The following is a 21,527-nucleotide window of genomic DNA, read 5'->3' on the forward strand; positions in this document are numbered from 1 at the left end:
CTCCACAGTGAACCCGAACGCGCCCACGGCAGCTGCAGCCGCAACCTCTTCCGCCCTAGTGGCGATGCGCTGCAGCTCCTCGTCGGTGGTGTCACGGGTGAGGCTCTTCTGCTCGTCGGCGTGGACCGGCACTTCTTCCAAGTTGTCGAAGAATGCTTGCACGACGTCATCCGCAGGCTCTTGCCAAGTTGGAACGATTCTGTGTGAATCGCACAACGGCATCATAGCGCGGATCCGGTCAAGTGAAGAATTGTTGCACAATGGAACGACGCCCCTCGGCAGCGTGAATGGGTGCTGGGGGTCGCGTTTGAACAATTCCAGGAGCATTGCATCCAGCTCCAAGACGGTGAAGTTGTAGTTGAGGCCCGGCCGCAGCCTCTTGATGTCCGCCGAGTTCTTGAATTCCCAGGCGGGCCTCCCCCTCTCCTGCAGGGGGGCGATGCGGCGGCGGAGGAAATCTGCGCCTACAGCACCTACAGTGAGCCCGGCAAGCCTGAGGCGAAGGATCCTAGTAATGGCGATCTTCAGCCTCTCGTCTTCCAGGGCCACGTTGCTCCAGTCATTGCCGCGCACTATTGGAGCTTGGCGCACAGCGGTGAAGGGCTGCGGATTCTCCTCGACGATCCAGCACCACTCCGCTCTCCACTCCTCCCACTTGCTGCGGAGCTCACCCTCCAAGTACGCCTCCTTCTTGCCGACTCTCGAGATCCAGGCGATCCCTCCGGCAAGCGGCTCTCCTCTCTCTACCCGAGGTATGAAGAAGTGGCGGAAAAGGGCAACATTGGGGTGGACTCCGACAAAGTTTTCGCACAAGTGTGCGAAAACTGCCATGGTCAGAACGACGTTGGGGGTGAAATCAAGGAGGCGGAAGCCGTAGGTGTTCATGATATCGCAGAAGAATTCCGAGAAGGGCGGGTAGAGCCCGCAATAGAAGAACAGCGCGAAGAATGGGTACCCGTTTGGAGCCAGTTCCGAGGCAGCGGCCGGGAGTACCCTCGTGCGCGGATGCGCCCGCGTCTCCGTCGCCAAAAAGAGGTAGAAGTACTCCCTCATCTCCTTCACGCCGAGCTGGGGGGAGAAGATCGCCCGCTCCTTCCGCAGCGCCGCGAGCCGCTGCGCCTCGGCCGACTTCACGCCCTTTCCCTTGTCGGATTTTGGAGCCATGGCGGAGGTGGTGGGGGAGGTCGACGGCGTTGGTGATGCTGGTGGCAATGGGGGGCGGAGCGCTGCTCTCTCGGCTTCGAGAAGAAGGGGGAGCGGCGGAGATTCGTGAAGATGGAGTAGTAGCAACCAGCGAGGGGGAACAAACTGCCCCTGTTTCCTCTGCTTATAAAGAGGGACAGGGCGGACGTTTCTCCCTTCCGAATAAAGAACCACCCACGATCTCTCCCACGACGCCGCATTCAACGCGTGCCGTTAGGGGAGAGCGCGGTGGATACGGAGCGAGATTCGGTGTGGCCCAATCCGCGTGTGCCCGTGCCCTGTCTTGGGCCTGGCCCAACAGCGCTCGGCACCGTGTTTGGCCCAGGCCCGGGGGCTCCTGTCGGTGTACTAGAATAGGGGTACCCTAGTACCCCGAACTTGTGCACAGGCAGTTGCAGCACCCCACGGCAAGGCTTGCCGGGCGAACGCCAAGATCCTTCGTGGTTCCCTTGGAGCCATTCAAGAACAAAGTATTTAAGCTCAGGAGACAAGGCCCCGGCAAGAGGAGCTTGCCGGGAAGGCCAACCAAGGCACTCCAAGGAACTTGCAGCGACGCGCCACGCGCTCTGGCAAGGCAACAAGGCCCCAGTAAGAGGAGCTTTCCGGGAAGACCAACCAAGGTACCCCGAGGCCCGATGAGCGACAAGCTTCCGGACCCGACAAGATAACAGCAGCGGCAAGGCACTTGCCGCGGCAGGCGGCCACTTTGTGCCCACGCTCCAGCGCATCCACCAACGTGTCGCTCTGGGGGGGGCCTCCCCAGGCGCGCGTGGCAGGAGGCTGTGCAGCCAGCGGTGCGCAGTGGCATGCGAAGCTGACAAGATCGCCATCGTGGCGAACGGTGGCGCCCCTAACGGTCCTTTTCTGCACTGTTTGGGCGACTCAGACGGGCATTTAATGCCCTTGTCCCCTGCCGTCAGGGTTAGGTAGGGTGCACTGTACAAGTAACTATACCAACCACCTCACTTTTTACATTTGTACCCTTCTCTGCGTTGCCACCTGTCGGTGACCCCTTTAGCGTATAAAAGGAGGCCCATGTGCAACATAGAGGGGGTTCGGTTTGATTCATTCGTAAGCCAGAAAACACTTAGCTCTCGCGAGCAAGAACATAATACAACCAGACAAGCAGCAGTAGGAGTGTTATCTCTCCGGAGAGCTCCGAAGCTGGGTAAACTGCTCGTGTGCTTCGCCTCGATCTGCTCTTCGTGCGATCTCCGCCTCCCGTCGAACCGAAAGGGGCTCGGTCCGCCGGCCCCATAGGTGTTCGTGGATCAGTTTCCCCGACACTAATTTCGAAAGGTTATAGATGTTGCATGCGAAACTTGGTGTTGGTGTAGTTGTGTAATTGGGTAGCTGAGTGCTGAAGCTATATGATGTTGTACTTTGATGTATTTCAATTATGAAAATGAAATATATTGTGTGCTTAATATGAAATGTCAATTATATTAATAAATGGATTATTAATAATCGGACATTTAGCCTGCTAATTGGGTTCTTCTATTGCAAACGGTTATTGACAAAACACCGTGTGCGATGCATTCAATAACGCACACAGTTTCTAGGGATAAACTATGTTGGATCAATGAACAATCACACACGACCTTCTCTTGAAAATTTTTTGTGTTAGGCCACCTTGTGCAAATGTTTACAAGATAAAAACTGTGTGTGATGGACAGCCTTTGCCACATAGTTTTTTCTACGCATCGTGTGTGATGCATTCAATAACGCAAACGATAAAATTGTTAATGTTGTGTGCAATGGCAATGTTGTCACAAACGATTTAACAGGGGAAATTGTGTGTGATGTACCTATGAACGGAAATGTTTTCCTTGGAGCGACTGTGTGGGATATACATACGAACGAAAACGTTTCATGGGGACTTACTGTGTGGAATGTACTTGCAACCGGAAACAATTTCTCCTATATAATTGTATTTTTTCAGCTCTACTGTATGTATTTCCGTATTTGAGCACTCGTTGGTCGCAAACGAACTCATTTTGCCGAGCGTGTGTGCTAGGAGGGCATATCCCTGATGGTTTCTGGGTCGTGTGGGAAGGACCCCGCTATCGCCGTCACTCACTAGGCGACGGTTCCAAATGATGTCGTAGAAATGGGCTAAAAATCGTTTATATAGCACCTCATTATACTAGTGCAAGGACAAGCTTCAAGAAGAGATTGACTCATTTGAAGAACCACCTCAAGCCTTGGTCAAGTGGATTCCCAGGATTTCATCAAGTTTTACTTCATAAAGTACAACTAGAACTCCCATTATTCCTATCAAATTGATGTGGGTCCCAACGAAGGAGAACTAGAAAGTTCTTGAGGGTGACTCCGCCAACAATCTTCACTCGTACTCATTCATGGGCAGGACTTGTGCAACCAACTTCAACATCTTGCACTAGTTCATGGAATCACAAACCCTATTGTTTGTAAGACAAGGGACAAGGTATTCAATGCATTCGTGGACATCATCTTGTGTGCATTTCACTCTATGTCTATGGATATCCTTGCATGTTCCTTATTGGACTAACCCATGTAGGTATTGAAAGTGCTTAAATCAAAGGATTGCTCGCAACTCTTGATGCTCTACATCAACATTGAGTATCCACATCTACAACATATACATGAAGTCATCATCAACAAAACCAATGTTAGTTCATCCCTCTTTGGGGGGATATCACATCTAGGGGGAGCTTTGCTCTGAAAATTGAGATAAAGGAACTCTAATGGTGTGAACAAATTAATGCTTTATGTAAAAGTGGAAACCCCACTTGTTTACTTATGTCGTTATTCAGATGTTGTTGCTTCTGCTGACTTATGTATTCGAGCCTTCGTGGCCGTGGCTTGTAATACAAAGCTTTATGTTTAACTTTGTGTCTAGAGTTGTGTTGTGGTATCTTCTCGTGTGTCTCTGGTCTTGATCATGTGCATTTGCGTGTATAATTAGTGCACAATCAACTCGGGGGCATCACAAGTGGTACCAGAGCCGACTGCCTGTATGAAGCCCCTTTCCAACTCCTTGGCTGAAGTTGAGTCAAGTCTTTGTAAAACTATTTTACTAAGATTGTTGTGTGGCTTACAGGCCCACATCACAAATGGGTGGTAATAGGATCTTTTATTCCTCGCCTTCTGGGATTCGGATCTCTCTTCTATTTGGGTTGAAGATTTTGCTAACTCTAACTCTAGGTTCTCATAACTAATTCCTGCCGGAGAGCCCCTCATTCCAAATGGTTGCTTGATTCTCCAGAAGGTTCTGAAGATACTCTTGGATGTTTTCCCGAGACCCTTGTGCCCACCGCCGTTGCAATTCTCTACCACCTATATATCCTTATGGATAATTTAATACACTTGTTGTTTGTACAATCTTTCCCTATTGCGCTTGTTATTACAAATTACCCCGAAGCATTTTTTATATTCCAAGAATCCATTGTGCCTACTACCTCGCTACTCCTTTCCACAAGAACACATCTACAAATAATTCCTCACACTTAACAGGAATTCATTCATCCCCTCATGTGTTTGACAAAATACTTCATAATGCTACTGATCTTTCAAGAATCCTCTACAATCTATTGCTCTAGAAAGTCTTGCCTGCCTGCGTCATGGTTAACTCCATATGTGTAGCAATATTCATTAGCTCCCTTTTCACTGTCACTTTTATCCTAATGATTCAATGTGTGTGAATGGACGCAATCATTAGTTGACCCTTAGAAATTATCTTTCCGTCTCAAACGTCGTTCTAGACTTGAGCTGGTTCTCGAACAATCAATTTGCCATCGATTGTGCCTCTAATTCTATTCAACTTACTCATATTTTATGAGAGCTTCTGATCCTAATACATCGAGTTGGAAATTGTAATTCCGTTGTATTTAAACTTTAAATTATTCATATGTTTCGATAATCTAATGCCTTTCCATTATTTCTTCTTCTGGTTGAGTACCGATACTCACATCAGATCCTTTGTGGACCACCAAATCCTTTGTTGGATTATTAACCGATAGTGTCTTTTACATTCAAAAATGTTGTGAGTTCTTCCCCTAATACATAATTCCTTTGGAAAATTGTATCCTCTGATTTTGTCAACCATGCTCTATTTATGAGGTTTTGTTATTTACTCTTGAAGTTTGTGGTATATGTCCTAAGATGCCCCGATGGGTTGAACCTATACTTTCCCTAATCCATGTGAACCCAAAAGTTTTCACAGGTCATACTCTTCTGATGTTTCACCAAATATATTTTCAACACTACAACTTCTCCGAAAACAGGAAGTGAATGAAAGGTTATGCATTGATGAAGTGGGAGTCGACCTTGAACTTTGTGTTCATGCCCATGGAAATGATATAGACCATCATAGAAGCTTCTTGCAAAATAATTATCCATATGTATAATTCTTTTGGAATCATTAACTTGATTCCATGCAGTTATGGCTCCGGCCATGCTTTTGTTATTCAATATATCTGAAAGGAATACATTACAGTGCCTCGTCTATTTTTCGACAAGGTTAAAGTATCTATTGTCATAGGTTAACGACCAAGTTCAGCTTCTATTATGTTCTATCTTCGAGCATTACCCCCTGATATCTCGAGGATAGCATGCCATTGCACTACATCTTATGAATTTTTGATGAAGTAATACCTTTCCCAGTCATAGTAACTCCACGGGTTCTGGGTCATCGTCAACAGAGAACAACGGTTAGTGAACCCAATCCGCACTGCAATCCAGTACCCCTAGTAATTTGTGTTGGGAGATTTAAAACTTGATCATGTCAATCCTAGCCCGATTGTCTACATCATTATCAACCTAAATTTTAACTGTGCTACCTGGTCCTTCTTCCCAGAGCACAATTTTTTATGATGAGCTAAGCTTACGTTGATCTTCTTCATCATATCATTTCACCTTGAATAGCTTAGCTTGATTAATCCTGAACTTGCCTCTTATTTGTGGTTCCAATAGCCTTTTGCCTCACTGTCCTTTTACTTGATGTCATTGTTGCTCGATTACATCTTCATGTAACCTCTCAAAAAAATGTGTGTTGTGATCATTGGAAACCATTTGGCTTCTTTCAAGGTGTGAATTGAATTCATGATGATAAATACCATCCTTGCCCATTAATACTTCGTATCATCAGCAACATCCTTCCTTTCCTTCCAACATATTTTGTATACATTGAGCTCCATTCTATTCTTGAGATTGTTCCTTGAGTATTTCTTGCGATCTTCCAATACAACCCTTAATTGAAACACCATATCATTGCTACCCCGAACCATGACTGTGGTACTCCAAACATCAACATTGGACATGCCATGCTAAATGTTTCTCGATCAGTTATCCAAACGTCATTGTATGGGTAAATATCATGAATTTCCTTGCCCCTTTACCTAAATGATTATCTACTTGTTGTCATGTTATGTATATCATTCTCTGCTTGTTCTTGTGAAGGATATACTCGCAATACTTGTGTATAAACACATTTTCCATTTCATTGGTCTGTTTAATCTAATAATCATATTTTCCTTTCCAATCTTTTGCTTAACCTTTCTTGTAATCTAACTTATCTGAGTAGTGATAATTCCCTGCTTATGTCAACACCTCGGTTCTACAACTCTATTAGTAAAACCCCGTTACTATTGTTGTTAACATTCCGGTAACCACTAATGGACAAGAACTTTTCCTATTTGTCCGCCTCGTTTTAATGAGCACGAGAATGGTTCTCTTTGTCCCTCGCCCTTGGTACTGACATTGTTGCCAACATAGCTGACAAGCTATTCTCTGACAAAACCTTTTATTGTGATCACGCGAGATGCCACATCCCTTGTTACCCATCATGTTGGTATGAATGTTCGTCACATCAATCCTGATCATCCTAATGATTCAGAAATGCTCGAGTCGTCATATACATACTGGTGTAGTATGCATTATCTTTCTGTAACCCTTGCGGTTGTATCTCCTAGATACCCATGTAATCGATTATCATTCTACCTCGAGCATGCCATTCTTTTGGATCCCCTACGGGAGATCTCTTGATTCTAAAACTTCATGTAAATTTCCCTATGATCCTTGTATCCAAGTTATCCTTTGAACTTGACTTCATATGTAATACTCTGAGCTAACTTCCATCAGATGTTTTGTTTCGGTATCAGATGCAATATTATTCCATGTTGCTCGGAACCCCTTCCACACTCTATTTCAGTCATTGAATGATTGTCTGCCATTTGAAACTTTTTATACCCAGTTATATCACTCCAGATATGTTTCCTCATGCTTCTAAAATCTCCTTCCCTGAGATAATTACTGGTTTCCAATCCTTCCAGACATCCGTCCTTATAGTTTCCCTGTTCTACCCAATTCGTAAGTACGATGGAGTTCTTGAAGAAAGGATGACGACTTCATCATGAAAAACTGAAGCAGAGAAATGAAGACATCAATGAAAGGGATCAACTTCTTCGAGAAGAGCAACAAAGAATGAGAAGAGCCGTTAGAATTTCGTAACTAGAACTTTCCCCCTTACTCCACCTCTTAAATCTCGGGCGGGATTTCTTGTAGTGGAGGAGATTTGTAACACCCGCAATGTCATGCTATAGTGATCTCATGCTGATGATGCGTTGTCACCATGTTTTGCCAGCTTAAGTGCCTTTGGACAGTGAAACCGAAGCCAAATGCAAATTTAAATTGCAAGTCAAATTATTATACCTTTGAACAGTGAAATAAAAATCTTTACAAGATGCATACAAATCCCCAAGTATTGGATAAAATAGAATCAACACGATTTGGATGCCCAAATTGCCACTGGCAATTATTTTTGTGGTCCCACAACATTTAGTTTGGCCATTCTACTATAAGCAAATACTTATTCAAATACAATTGACATCAAACTTTGTGGGCCTCTCCAATATGTTGCCCAATATTTATGTACCACTTTTCAACTTTAACTAAATTCATTTTTAGTAGCTAATTAAAATAGAAAATAGGAACAAAAACTAGAACAAGAGAGAAAAAAGAAAAGGAAGAGTTCCACCATTGTGCAATTAAGGCCCAAAAGCTGGCGCAGCCCACCTCCTATCTCCTTCTTTCTCTGTACAATACAAATTGAGGTAGGAGGCAATGTGTAGCTGACACTTGCACCTCTGCTGCATCGTGGAGAGTATAAAACACTGCCACAACCCTCCCCAAAACCCTAATGCCATCACCCCCCACTGCCGCTGCTCGCCCCCCACCGTGATCTGCCTCTCTTCGGGGCTGTGCTCGCTGAGCCCGCTACCGCCAACGGCCAGTCAGCTGCGCTCTGGCCATGGCCTCACCGTCCCCTGCTAGACGTGCACACGCATAGGTCGTGCGCTAGCCATCGCCGCGGGTTCCCCTGCCAGTGGGACCCCACTGTTAATTATGCGGCTAATCTCCCTTCATTACTAACCCACCCATATGACAGTGGGCCCCTCTAACTACATTAGTGTATTTGTTTTAAGTTGGCCGCGTCCACTGATAGATGGACCCCGCCAGCTAATTAGAGTTTTTAAAGTATAAAAACTTTTATAGTAACTAAGTCACTAACAGTGGGGTCCCACTCGTCAACTTAACCAGTCAACTACTAGTGTTGACCGCTAACTGGGCATTGACTGGCCCCACATGTCATTGACTATGGCAGGCTCTGCCTTGTGTAATAAAAGTATTTTCCTGTTTATTTTCGTATTATACAATAATCAAGGAATTCTAGAAATTGTTTAAAACTTTGAAAAATCGTATAAATTCAATCATAAATCGGATGAAAATAATTTATATATGAAAAATGATCCAAAAAATAAGACGAATCCGAATATGCCACCCACATTCCTATCACATGCCCCCAACACTGCAAACATGGAACCTTCCCCTCTGGTCCATCTGTCCGATAACTGCCTAAAGCTAGGGAAATATCCACAGATATTTTCACGCTCCGTCTATAATGCGTAGCACCACAATAGGTCACCCCTAGCACAACATATTGCCATGTAAAGCATCAAGATGCATTTGTTTGCTTTATATTTATTGTTTCTTCCCCCTCTTCTCTCTGGTATACCCCGAGGCTGAAGCTGCTCGCGAGTATGACTACACTCCTGATACGTCTCCAACGTATCTATAATTTTTATTGTTCCATGTTATTATATTATCTATTTTGGATGTTTTATATGCATTAATATGCTATTTTATATTATTTTCGGGACTAACCTATTAACCTAGAGCCCAGTGCCAGTTTCTATTTTTTCCTTGTTTTTGAGTTTCACAGAAAAGGAATACCAAATGGTGTCCAAACGGAATAAAACCTTCGTGATGATTTTTCTTTGACCAGAATCAAACTAGGAAACTTGGAGATTAAGTCGGAGGAGCCACGAGGCGGCCACAAGGATGGAGGGCGCACCCAGCGGGGTAGGGCGCTCCCCGACCCTTGTGGGCCCCTCGTACACCTCCTGACCTAATTCTTTCGCCTATATATTCCAAAATATCCCCAAACCAACAGAGGCATCCACAAAAACACTTTTCCACCGCCCGCAACCTTCTGTACCCATGAGATCCCATCTAGGGATCTTTTCCTGCACCCTGCCGGAGGAGGTTTCAATCACGGAGGGCTTCTACATCAACTCTATTGCCCTTCCGATGAAGCATGAGTAGTTTACCTCAGACCTACGGGTTCATAGCTAGTAGCTAGATGGTTTCTTCTCTCTCTTTTTATTGTCGATGTTCTTGGAGATATATTCGATGTAATACTTTTTGCGGTGTGTTTGCCGAGATCTGATGGATTTTGGATTTATGATCAGCTTATCTATGAACATTATTTGAATCTTCTCTGAATTCTTTTATGCATGATTTGATATCTTTGTAATTCTCTTTGAACTATCGGTTTGGTTTAGCCAACTAGATTGTTTTTTCTTGCAACGGGAGAAGTGCTTAGCTTTGGGTTCAATCTTGCGGTGTCCTTTCCCAGTGATAGGAGGGCCAATAAAGCACATACTGTATTGTTGCCATCGAGGATAAAAAGATGGGGTTTTCTTCATATTGCTTGAGTTAATTCATCTACATCATGTCATCTTACTTAGTGCGTTACTCTATTCTTCATGAACTTAATACACTAGATGCAAGCAGGAGTCGGTCTATGTGTGGAGTAATAGTAGTAGATGCAGAATCATTTCGCTCTACTTGACATGGACGTGATGCCTATATTCATGATCATTGCCTTAGATATCGTCATAACTTTGTGCTTTTCTATCAATTGCTTGGCATAAATTTGTTCAACCGCCGTATTATTTGCTATGTTGAGAGAAGCCTCTAGTAAAACCTATGGCCCCTAGCTCTATTTTCCATCATATAAGTTTCTATTTATCATCATATAACTTTTAGATCTACAATATTACTTTCTGATTTACTATTTTTGCAATCTTTTACTTTCTGATCTATAAACCAAAAATACCAAAAATATTTACTTTACCGTTATCTATCTCTATCAGATCTCACCTCTGCAAGTAACCGTGAAGGGATTGACAACCCCTTTATCGCGTCGGGTGCAAGTTGTTTGATTATTTGTGCAGGTATTCTGTGATTTGTGTGTGGTCTCCTACTAGATTGATTCCTTGGTTCTCAAACTGAGGGAAATACTTATCTCTACTTTGCTGCATCACCGTTTCCTCTTCAATGGAAAAACCAACGCAAGCTCAAGAAGTAGCAGGAAGAATTTCTGGCGCTGTTGCCGGGGAGATCTACGCTGAGTCAAGACATACCAAGTACCCATCATAAAATCTCATCTCTTGCATTACTTTATTCTCCATTATCCTCTCATTTTCCTCTCCCCCACTTCTGAAACGATTTTCGAAAAGATTTTCCTTTTCTTCCCCCCTTTTCCTCTCCCCCTCTTGCTTTTTGTGTTTCGTGTGTTGGTGTGTTTTCTTGCCTTTATGGCTCAACCAGAGAAAATTAATCCTCACTTTAGGAGGTTGGAATAAATTGAAAATGATGTTAGGAGCTTCATGTCTTTACAATTTGAGCATAATAGTTTCTTTAGAAACAATCTTAAGGAGCAGAAAAGTTTTATGGATTACATGAATAAAGAACTTGATCATATGTCTAAAGAATTTTATGGTTTGAAATCTTAGTTGGCTCACCTTGAAAATTTAGTTGGCCAAATTTCTGATAAACAAGCTACCTAAGTAAATATGATGGCCACTAAAATTGGAGGCTTTAAATAATGATCAACATCTTAAAGTGATTGATGTGACTCCTATTGAATCTTTGTTTTCTAATATAAATCTTGTTAAAGATGGGATTGGAGATGAGTCAACTTTAGTTAAAAGGCATCCCAATGATTCGGAGTTTTTAGATCTTGATGCAAAAATTGATAAAAGTAGGTTTGGAGAGGTCATGACTTTAGTTACTGATATTCCCACTATTTTGGAAGAGTGTCGACTTTGCATGCATGTGGTTCATGTAGAGAAAATTTTACGTGATATCTATATTGTTGAATTTGAATATGATCCCACATGTAATTATTATGAGAGAGGAAAATATGGTTGTAGAAATCTTCATGTTACTAAATTACCTCTCGTTATGTTGAGATTGTTATTGTTTCCTTCTTCTTCCTTGCATATGGTGGTTTTTGCGTGTCCTGGTAGTTTGTTTGCCTATAAAACGCCTATGCATAGGAAGTATGTTAGAATTAGATCTGTTTGTCACGTGTTTTATGATGCTCTCTATGTGCTTCAATTCTTGTCTTTCATGTGAGCATCATTGAAATCTCAATGCCTAGCTAGGGGCGTTAAACAATAGTGCTTGTTGGGAGGCAACCCAATTTTATTTTTGATTTTTGTTTTTAGGTTCTGTTTTGCAATAACTAATTCATCTAGCATCTAGTTAGATGTGGTTTTTACGTTTATTTAGTGTTTGTGCCAAGTAAGACCTTTAGGATGGTTTACGGTGATAGTTGATTTGATCTTGCTGAAAAACAGAAACTTTTGCGCTAAGGAAACAATTCTCATTTTTAACAAAAGCATGAAAAAAATACTAATTCATTTTGCAGAAAATTAATAAAATAATTGCTTAGGTGGTCCTATGGTTTTCAGAATTTTTGGATTCACAGAAGTATTCGGGAGTTACAGATTACTATAGACTGTTCTGTTTTTGATAGATTCTGTTTTCTTTGTGTTGTTTGCTTATTTTGATGATTGTATGAGTAGTATCGGGGGGTATGAACCATGGAGAAGTTAGAATACATTAGATATTACACCAATATAAATAAAGAATGAGTTCACAATAGTACCAAAAGTGGTGATTTATTTTCTGTTACTAACGAATCTTATGAGATTTTATGTTGAGTTTTGTGTTGTGAAGTTTTTAAGTTTTGGGTAAGGATTTGATGGACTATGGAATAAGGAGTGGCAAGAGCCTTAGCTTGGGGATGCCCAAGGCACCCCAAGGTAATATTCAAGGACAACTAAGAGCCTAAGCTTGGGGATGCCCTGGAAGGCATCGCCTCTTTCGTCTTCATCTATTGGTAACTTTACTTGAGGCGATATTTGTATTCACCACATGATATGTGTTTTTCTTGGAGCATCTTGTATGATATGAGTCTTTTATTTCTAGTTTGCCAAAATCATCCTTTCTATACACACCTTTTGAGAGGGGCATACATGAATCGTGATTTATTAGAACACTCTATGTGCTTCACTTATATCTTTTGAGCTAGGCAATTTTGCTCTAGTGCTTCACTTATATCTTTTTAGAGCACGGCGGTGGTTTTATTTTATAGAAATTGTTGAACTCTCATGTTTCACTTTATTTTGAGAGTGTTTAAACATCATGGTAATTTTCTTTGGTTATAAATTTAGTCCTAATATGATGGGCATCCAAGAGGGATATAATAAAAACTTTCATATAAAGTGCATTGAATACTATGAGAAGTTTGATTCCTTATGATTGTTTTGAGATAAAAATATGGTGATATTAGAGTCATGCTAGTGAGTAATTGTGAATTTGAGAAATACTTGTGTTAGAGTTCGTGATTCCCGTAGCATGCACATATGGTGAACCGTTATGTGATGAAGTCGGAGTATGATTTATTTATTGATTTTCTTCCTTATGAGTGGCGGTCGGGGACGAGTGATGGTCTTTTCCTACCAATCTATCCCCCTAGGAGCATGTGTGTAGTACTTCGTTTCGATAACTAATAGATTTTTGCAATAAGTATATGAGTTCTTTATGACTAAGGTTGAGTCCATGGATTATAAGCACTCTCACCTTTCCACCATTTCTAGCCTCTCTAGTGCCACGCAACTTTCGCCGGTACCATAAACCCACCATATACCTTCATCAAAACATCCACCATACCTACCTATTATGGAATTTCCATAGCCATTCTGGGATATATTTCCATGCAACTTTTTGTCATTCTGTTTATTATGACACGCTTCATCATTGTCATATTGCTTTGCATGATCATGTAGTTGACATCGTATTTGTGGCAAAGCCACCTTTCATAATTCTTTCATACATGTCACTCTTGATTCATTGCACATCCTGGTACACTCCCAGAGGCATTCATATAGATTCATATTTTGTTCTAAGTATCGAGTGGTAATTCTTGAGTTGTAAGTAAATAGACATGTGATGATCTTCATTATTAGAGCATTGTCCCATGTGAGGAAAGGATGATGGACACTATGATTCCCCCACAAATCGGGATGAGAATACGGTCAAAAAAGGCCAAAAGAATGAGAGCGGGCCCACAAAAAATGGGATAAAACAGAGAAGGGACAATGTTACTATTCTTTTACCACACTTGTGCTTCAAAGTAGCACCATGATCTTCATAATAGAGAGTCTCCTATGTTGTCACTTTCATATACTAGTGGGATTTTTTCATTATAGAACTTGGATTGTATATTCCAATGATGGGTTTCCTCAAATTTCCCTAGGTCTTCATGAGCAAGCAAGTTGGATGCACACCCACTTAGTTTCTTTTTGAGCTTTCTTAAACTTATAAATCTAGTGCATCTGTTGCATGGAAATCCTAACTCACTCACATTGATATCTATTGATGGGAATCTCCATAGCTCGTTGATACGCCTAGTTGATGTGAGACTATCTCCCTCTTTTTGTCTTCTCCACAATCACCTTCTATTCCACCTATAGTGCTATGTCCATGGCTCATGCTCATGTATTGCGTGAAAGTTGAAAAGTTTGAGAACATCAAAAGTATGAAACAATTGCTTGGCTTTTCATTGGGGTTGTGCATGATTTGAATATTTTGTGTGATGAAGATGGAGCATAGCCAGACTATATGATTTTGTAGGGATAAGCTTTCTTTGGGCATGTTATTTTGAGAAGACATAATTGCCTCATTAGTATGCTTGAAGTATTATTATTTTTATTTCAGAATTAAACTTTTGTTTTGATTCTTACGGATCTGAACATTCATGCCACAATAAAGAAAATTACACGGATAAATATGTTAGGTATCATTCCACATCAAAAAATTTGTTTTTATCATTAACCTACTCGAGGACGAGCAGGAATTAAGCTTGGGGATGCTTGATATGTCTCCATCGTATCTATAATTTTTTATTGTTCCATGCTATTATATTATCTATTTTGGATGTTTTATATGCATTAATATGCTATTTTATATTATTTTTGGGACTAACCTATTAACCTAGAGCCCACTGCTAGTTTTTGTTTTTTCCTTATTTTTGAGTTTCGCGGAAAAGGAATACCAAACGGAGTCCAAACAGAATAAAACCTTCACGATGATTTTTCTTGGACCAGAAGCAAACCAGGAGACTTGGAGATGAAGTCAAAGGAACCACGAGGCGGCCACAAGGACGGCACGCGCACCCGGGGGGTAGGGCGCGCCCCCCACACTTGTGGGCCCCTCGTGCACCTCCTGGCCTAATTATTTCGCCTATATATTCCCAAATATCCCCAAACCAATAGAGGCATCCACGAAAACACTTTTCCACTGCCGCAACCTTCTGTACCCGTGAGATCTCATCTAGGGACCTTTTCTGGCACCTTGCTGGAGGGGGATTCGATGACGGAGGGCTTCTACATCAACTCTATTGCCCTTCCAATGAAGCATGAGTAGTTTACCTCAGACCTATGGGTCCATAGCTAGTAGCTAGATGGCTTCTTCTCTCTCTGTGATTCTCAATACCATGTACACTCGATGTTCTTGGAGATCTATTCGATGTAATACTTTTTTGCGGTGTGTTTTGTCGAGATCCGATGAATTGTGGATTTATGGTCAGCTTACCTATGATTATTATTTGAATCTTCTCTAAATTCTTTTACGCATGATTTGATATCTTTGTAATTCTCTTCAAACTATCGGTTTGGTTTGGCCAACTAAATTGGTTTTTATTGCAATGGGAGAAGTGCTTAGCTTTGGGTTCAATCTTGCGGTGTCCTTTCCTAGTGACAGTAGGGGTAACAAGGTACGTATTGTATTGTTGCTATCGAGGATAAAAAGATGGGGTTTTCGTCATATTGCTTGAGTTACTTCCTCTACATCATGTCATCTTACTTAATGTGTTACTCTGTACTTCATGAACTTAATACTCTAGATGCAGGTAGGAGTCGGTCTATGTTTGGAGTAATAGTAGTAGATGCAGAATCGTTTCGGTCTACTTGACATGGACGTGATGCCTATATTCATGACCATTGCCTAAGATATCGTCATAACTTTTCTCTTTTATATCAATTGCTCAGCAGTAATTTGTTCACCTACCTATTATTTACTATGTTGAGAGAAGCCTTTAGTGAAACCTATGGCCCCCGGGTCTATTTTCCATCATATAAGTTTTCGATCTACAATATTAGTTTCCAATTTACTATTTTTGCCATCTTTTACTTTCCAATCTATAAACCAAAAATACCAAAAATATTTACTTTACCGTTATCTATCTCTATCAGATCTCATCTCTGCGTGTAACCGTGAAAGGGTTGACAACCCCTTTATCGCCTTGGGTGCAAGTTGTTTGATTGTTTGTGCAGGTGTTCGGTGATTTGTGCATGGTCTCCTACTGGATAGATACCTTGGTTCTCAAACTGAGGGAAATACTCATCTCTACTTTGTTGTATCATCCTTTCCTCTTCAAGGGAAAACCAATGCAACTCAAGAAGTAGCAACTCCTAACAACCAGCCCCTTTCAGCAGAGATTCCAGGCAAGTAAAACCCCCTTGATCATTCCTATATAGCCCATTCTTTCTCTCGCATGCTTGCATTAGATATTTCTATTGTTGTTCAATGGCTCCTATTCTGATGCATAGACTACTTTTGTAACCTACTATTGTTATTTTACCTGTTATCCATCAGCGACCCTCAGCCTTGTCCTTGTTGTCCCGCTTTGTTATAGGTGACTCGATCGACATGATAGATGTGTAGAGTACAACACGTCACTGCACACACCCCTTTAGTTGTACGACTCTGCAGACCTAGGGCGCGTTCAGCAATCCACCAACTCCTTAAAATTCTAGAATCTGTGGGAGCAGCTATTTGCTAGCTCCAAGGATTTTAACTACCGCTCCGGGAGCGGAGCCATGGAGCCGAGGGAAACCGAACGCGTCCCTACTATCGAGTGGCGAGGGTGATACATCCTGTTGTCGTTCTGTGAACGGGGGTACCCACACCTGCCTTCCTCCGGGCCACAACGTGGCTCACCAACGGCCTAGAATGGCCACGATTCAGCATCAACAACCCAAGACCCTCGCGAGGGGCCAAGTCTCATGTGGCGGACAACACCAAGACCTCCACGACGAGTGGTCTCCTCAGGCTAGCTCCCGAGGAGCATAGATTTCTATGTGGGCTTCACCTCATGAGGTTCGGATGACGTGAGCCATGACGACCAAGGCCAGGCGGGCACCAGTGGGCGTAGTGTACCAGTTTCCTCTTTGGTGCTAAGGAGGCGAGCGCAGGCGCGGATTCCCGAGGAATCGGCCAAAGATTTCCACTCCGGTGCAACAAGACCAAGACCACCAGGACGGCAGGACAGAGGTCATCGCCGAGCCCACCGTAGCGTCACGACCAGAGGCTTTTGCAGGCGAAGACTAATTTTGTCAGGATAGCATGTACTAGTTGTCTCCCTTCGAATTTTTCCGTTGTGGGAACCCTTCCCGCCTTCATTTTGGGAAGAGGACCAAGGCCACTATAAATAGGACTTAGCCACCACCATAGAGAAGGACCGGAAGATCCATTCCATCCTCACACTCACCAGCTCACTCGTGCCCAAGAACACTCCTCCTCCTGAGGTTGTTCTCCCATTGTACTAGTTCATCCTCAGCCCCTCGAGGCCAATCCACCACAAAGTAGGAGTAGGGTTTTACACCACAAGGTGGCCCGAACCTGGGTAAACTGATGTGTCTAGTTTCCTTCCTGTTCATCGAGCTAGCCCGACAGATTGGCGAGTAGGCAGACTGGGGGGTTGAGTTTATCGCACGCACCTCAGAGTTCGAACCTCCCAAGGGTCTCAAGAACCCGAAATCCAACATTTGGCACGCTAGGTAGGGGTGTGTCGGAGCCTCCCGTCCTCCAGTCAATTCGCCACCACCCTGCCATTCCCATGGCTGACGCTCAGAGGGCTCACGTCAAGAGCTGGGTTGCTCGGCCTGCCCGAGCAGTGTCGTCCGGCCAAGAAGATCTCCACTCCGCGCTCCTGGCGGCCCGTGCGCCACCCAACGTCACTCGTCGCGGGCGGCATGAACCTCCGCTGCCCGCACTAGCGTCACGACATGCTCGCGCCACGACGTGATCTTCAAGCTACATCTGGGTGACAGCGCCACACACTCGTAGGGAGCAAGCGAACATGCGGGCCGCGCTCATCGTGGTGCGGGAGCTGCTACGATGTAGGTTGGCGGAAGGCGGACACGATGCCCTGCTGGAGCTTGTCGCCGAGCTGCTCAATACCACCTGCAGGGCGTGACACCCTGTTGTACCCTGCCTACATCGTAAATGGTGCCGGAGGCGCGTGTCGGCCGTCTCACGTCCGCGTGGCCCCCTTTGAGTGCCTGGGGAGCCCGGTGGCACCAACCTGACCCGCAACGCCGCTCCTCCTGCCCAAGTTGTGCCACCTCCGGACAAGGCAGGCCCTAGCGGTCCCTCTTGGGGCCTCACCGGGGTGCCATCATATGCCCATCGAAATCCGGTGCCTGGCCTATTGGCCAACAACACGGGACAGCTAGGCGGTGACCTTGGCGCGGTAATTTCAGATGCCTACGTGCCTTCCATGGTGGACCCGCAGTACATGTCGGGAGAAGGCCCCGACCAATTCCCCTCGCCGGGCTAGGTGTCGGGGGCACATGGAGCTAAGACTCTCCACGAGCCACCCTAGAGCTTCACCAACATCTCAGGAACATGATTACGCTAACCATGGACCGCGGGTGAATCAAGCCGCGGCGGCAGATAGGGACCCCAGGGCAGTGGCCCAGGCGGGGTGCACTGGGGGCTGTTCGGGGGTAGCGAGGAGCCAGGGCCTCTCCTTCGCCGCATGGAGCAAGGCATTGCACGGAGGTAGGTCCTCTGCCGGGGAAGGCGCCGGCGAGCCCTTCCCCCCGGTGGAGGGCCTGCGGTCGCCGGGGGCACCGCCAGGGTCCCCCTTGCCGCTTGGTCTCGTCCTGGTTTCTGTACACCCCAACGGTGGTCGGGGGAGGCGCACGGTGGGGCCCTCATGAGGCGCCATGAAGCAAGGCCACGTGCCTGTGAAGGTCTCTGCTCATGACACTCTCACATAATAATGAATGGGGTTGTGCATGCCCCGGAGTCTCCTGCGTGCTGCCCTCGGGCCTCACGAGGGCTCCCGCCCACGTCCAAATGGAAGCTCCATGCTCCGCGCTGGCCGTCAACACTGTCCCCCAATGACTATGCCCATGCCTAGTGGAAGCACTTAGCTCCGCGCTGATGAGAAGACAAGAAGACCAGCTAGGCGCCAGACGCGGTTGTTTGCTTTTGCCCTCTTTCTGTAACCAACTTTCCATCTTTTAGAATGAGATTTGGAGTTTCTTGCGTTTATCAAAAACGGGGGGAGTTTTCTTGGCTCGTGGTGATTTCTTGCTTTCTGGCTTCGTGTTTAAGAGTGAGGCTCATGCCTGCCACCCCCCTGCGAGCGCCCCGCGAGCGGGGGCTGGGCGTGTTATGTGTGCGTCGGGTACACTCGGCCTAGCCTAGATGGCGCTAAGCCCCCCCTGCGGTCAAGGATGCAACCGCCTTAGGGCCACCGCGTGCACACCTTGCCATTATTCGGCAATCGGCTCCTCGCGAGGCTCTCTTGGGCGGTCCAGCAAGCTCCTCAGGAGGGTCGAAACCTCGCGAGCCCCTGGGGGGCTCACCTAAGGAGGAGGGCGCTTCTACAATGATAGAGCCCCCTCGGGACCCACAAGACCGGAGATAAATCGCGACAAGTACTCCCCTCCCAGGTCCACAACGACACGTTTCAAACCCTATTTTAAGGCATATTGTCATTTCATACATTATAAGGGGCCTATCGGTGTACAAAAGTAGGGGTCCCTTTTTGTAGCCCTTTACTTGTGCGCGGTCGCAGCCCCACGCCCGTGGCCACGCTTGGCGGAGAAGAGGAAGCAAAGGCCCAAGACTACCAGAGCAACGCCAAGCCAGAAACATGAAGAGCAGAAGGGTGAGGTGAACTCCCCCGGCAAGGCCCTTGCCGGGGCGGCCTCCACAGCCCCGGCAAGAGCCTTGCCGGGGCAACTTTCCCAACGCCAGCAGAGCTGACACCATTGAGCGTAAGGGTTCTGACGCCCTCAACCACATTGGAACCAAAGCTCGGGGGGCGCCTCCGTGGCATGCAGATCTATATGAAGACCAAGAACATACAAGACTAGACGAGAATCAGAAGACAAAGATCCTCGGCAAGATCCTTTCCGAGGATACCCACGAGACCCCCCCCCCGGCAAGACCCTTGCTGGGGACGCCCACGACGCCACGGCAAGAGCCTTGCCGGGGCCCCGACAAGGCCCTTGCCGAAGACATTCGCGGGGCCGCAGCCAGGCCCCACACCTGCCAAGACTCCACCGTCGTTCCCACACAGTTGTCGTCCCACCAACTAGGAAAGCACCTGTGTGGCGACGTGCAACCTCCAGGCCAACTCAGCAAGCACCTACGTGGTGGCATGCAGACCTTCGTGAATACTCTGCCACCGCACCAACTTAGCAGCCAGCCAGCCAGCGTGGCACTACACGCCTCGTCAGTTCGGACGCGCGTCGAAGCCAGGCGAGGCGGTGACAGCTGGGACGAGCTTCCTTGCCATCCCCGATAAAGCAAGAAGGGCACGTCTCCTATGGTGCCAGGAGATAGACTGAACTACTGTACAACTTTCCACCTCCTCTGTGCCACTGTGGTAGCCCCTTTTGACTATAAAAGGAGGCCTGTGGCGTACTGAGAGAGGATTCGGACTTTTTGGACCCTACACGCTTGGTAGCTAGTCCAAGAACACTAGATAAACATGAACCAGCAGGAGTAGGGTATTAGCAGGACTTGCAGCCCAAACCTGGATAATCCCCCTGTGTTGATCCCTCAAACCCTCTCTTTCCACAGCCCCACGCCCGCCAACCATAGCAAAAGGGATTCTTCGTGATCCCGTAGTTGTTGTTTCCCGTGACATCTTTGGCGCGCCAGATAGGGGGCGCAAGCTCTGAAAATGCGGTTTGGAGGTTAGCACACCGACTTCATCATCACCATGTCCCCCAAGAGAAAGGGGATTACAGCGATCGGCTCGTCCCGAGCCGGCCCGTCTGCGCCCGCACGAGAAGGCGGTTGGGTGGCCGCGGATGGAGCCGGAGACGTGGCCTGCGAGCACCCATGACACTCTGGCGATCAGAGCCAGGCGAGCGGCGTTGTCCGAATCTGAGACGACGAGCGACACGCTACTGGGTCTGGGGGCAAGGTCATGCTACCCAGCTGGCACCCGCGCTATGCCCTTCCCAGGCCGCGCGCGATGAGGAACACTGCGATGCAGGAGCCCCCAGGCACCATCGCGGAAAGAGCCATGTGCGCCACTCGGACGCTGGTGCAGGCGGCGTGCAACCGCAAGACCGTGACAAAGCCCCTTCTAACCCGGTTAGAAGTCGGAGCGCGTCATGGTCTACGCAGCCCTCGCCACCGCCGACACTGCCAGAAGCGCTGGTGCATGTGCAGCTGCTCCTCGACTTCCCCCTGCTGCGGAGAAGCTCAACGAGTGGAGGGCCACCATCTGGAGCCTTGTCAGCTTCGCCAACAAATACGAGCCGCTCCAAACGGGGCCCTCCCACCTGCGTCCTGCTGAGCTGGTGCTGGCCGACGATGGGGGGACCAGAGATGCT

The sequence above is a fragment of the Triticum aestivum genome, chromosome 4A (assembly GCF_018294505.1).
Source record: "Triticum aestivum cultivar Chinese Spring chromosome 4A, IWGSC CS RefSeq v2.1, whole genome shotgun sequence".
In the NCBI taxonomy this organism is placed as follows: domain Eukaryota; kingdom Viridiplantae; phylum Streptophyta; class Magnoliopsida; order Poales; family Poaceae; genus Triticum; species Triticum aestivum.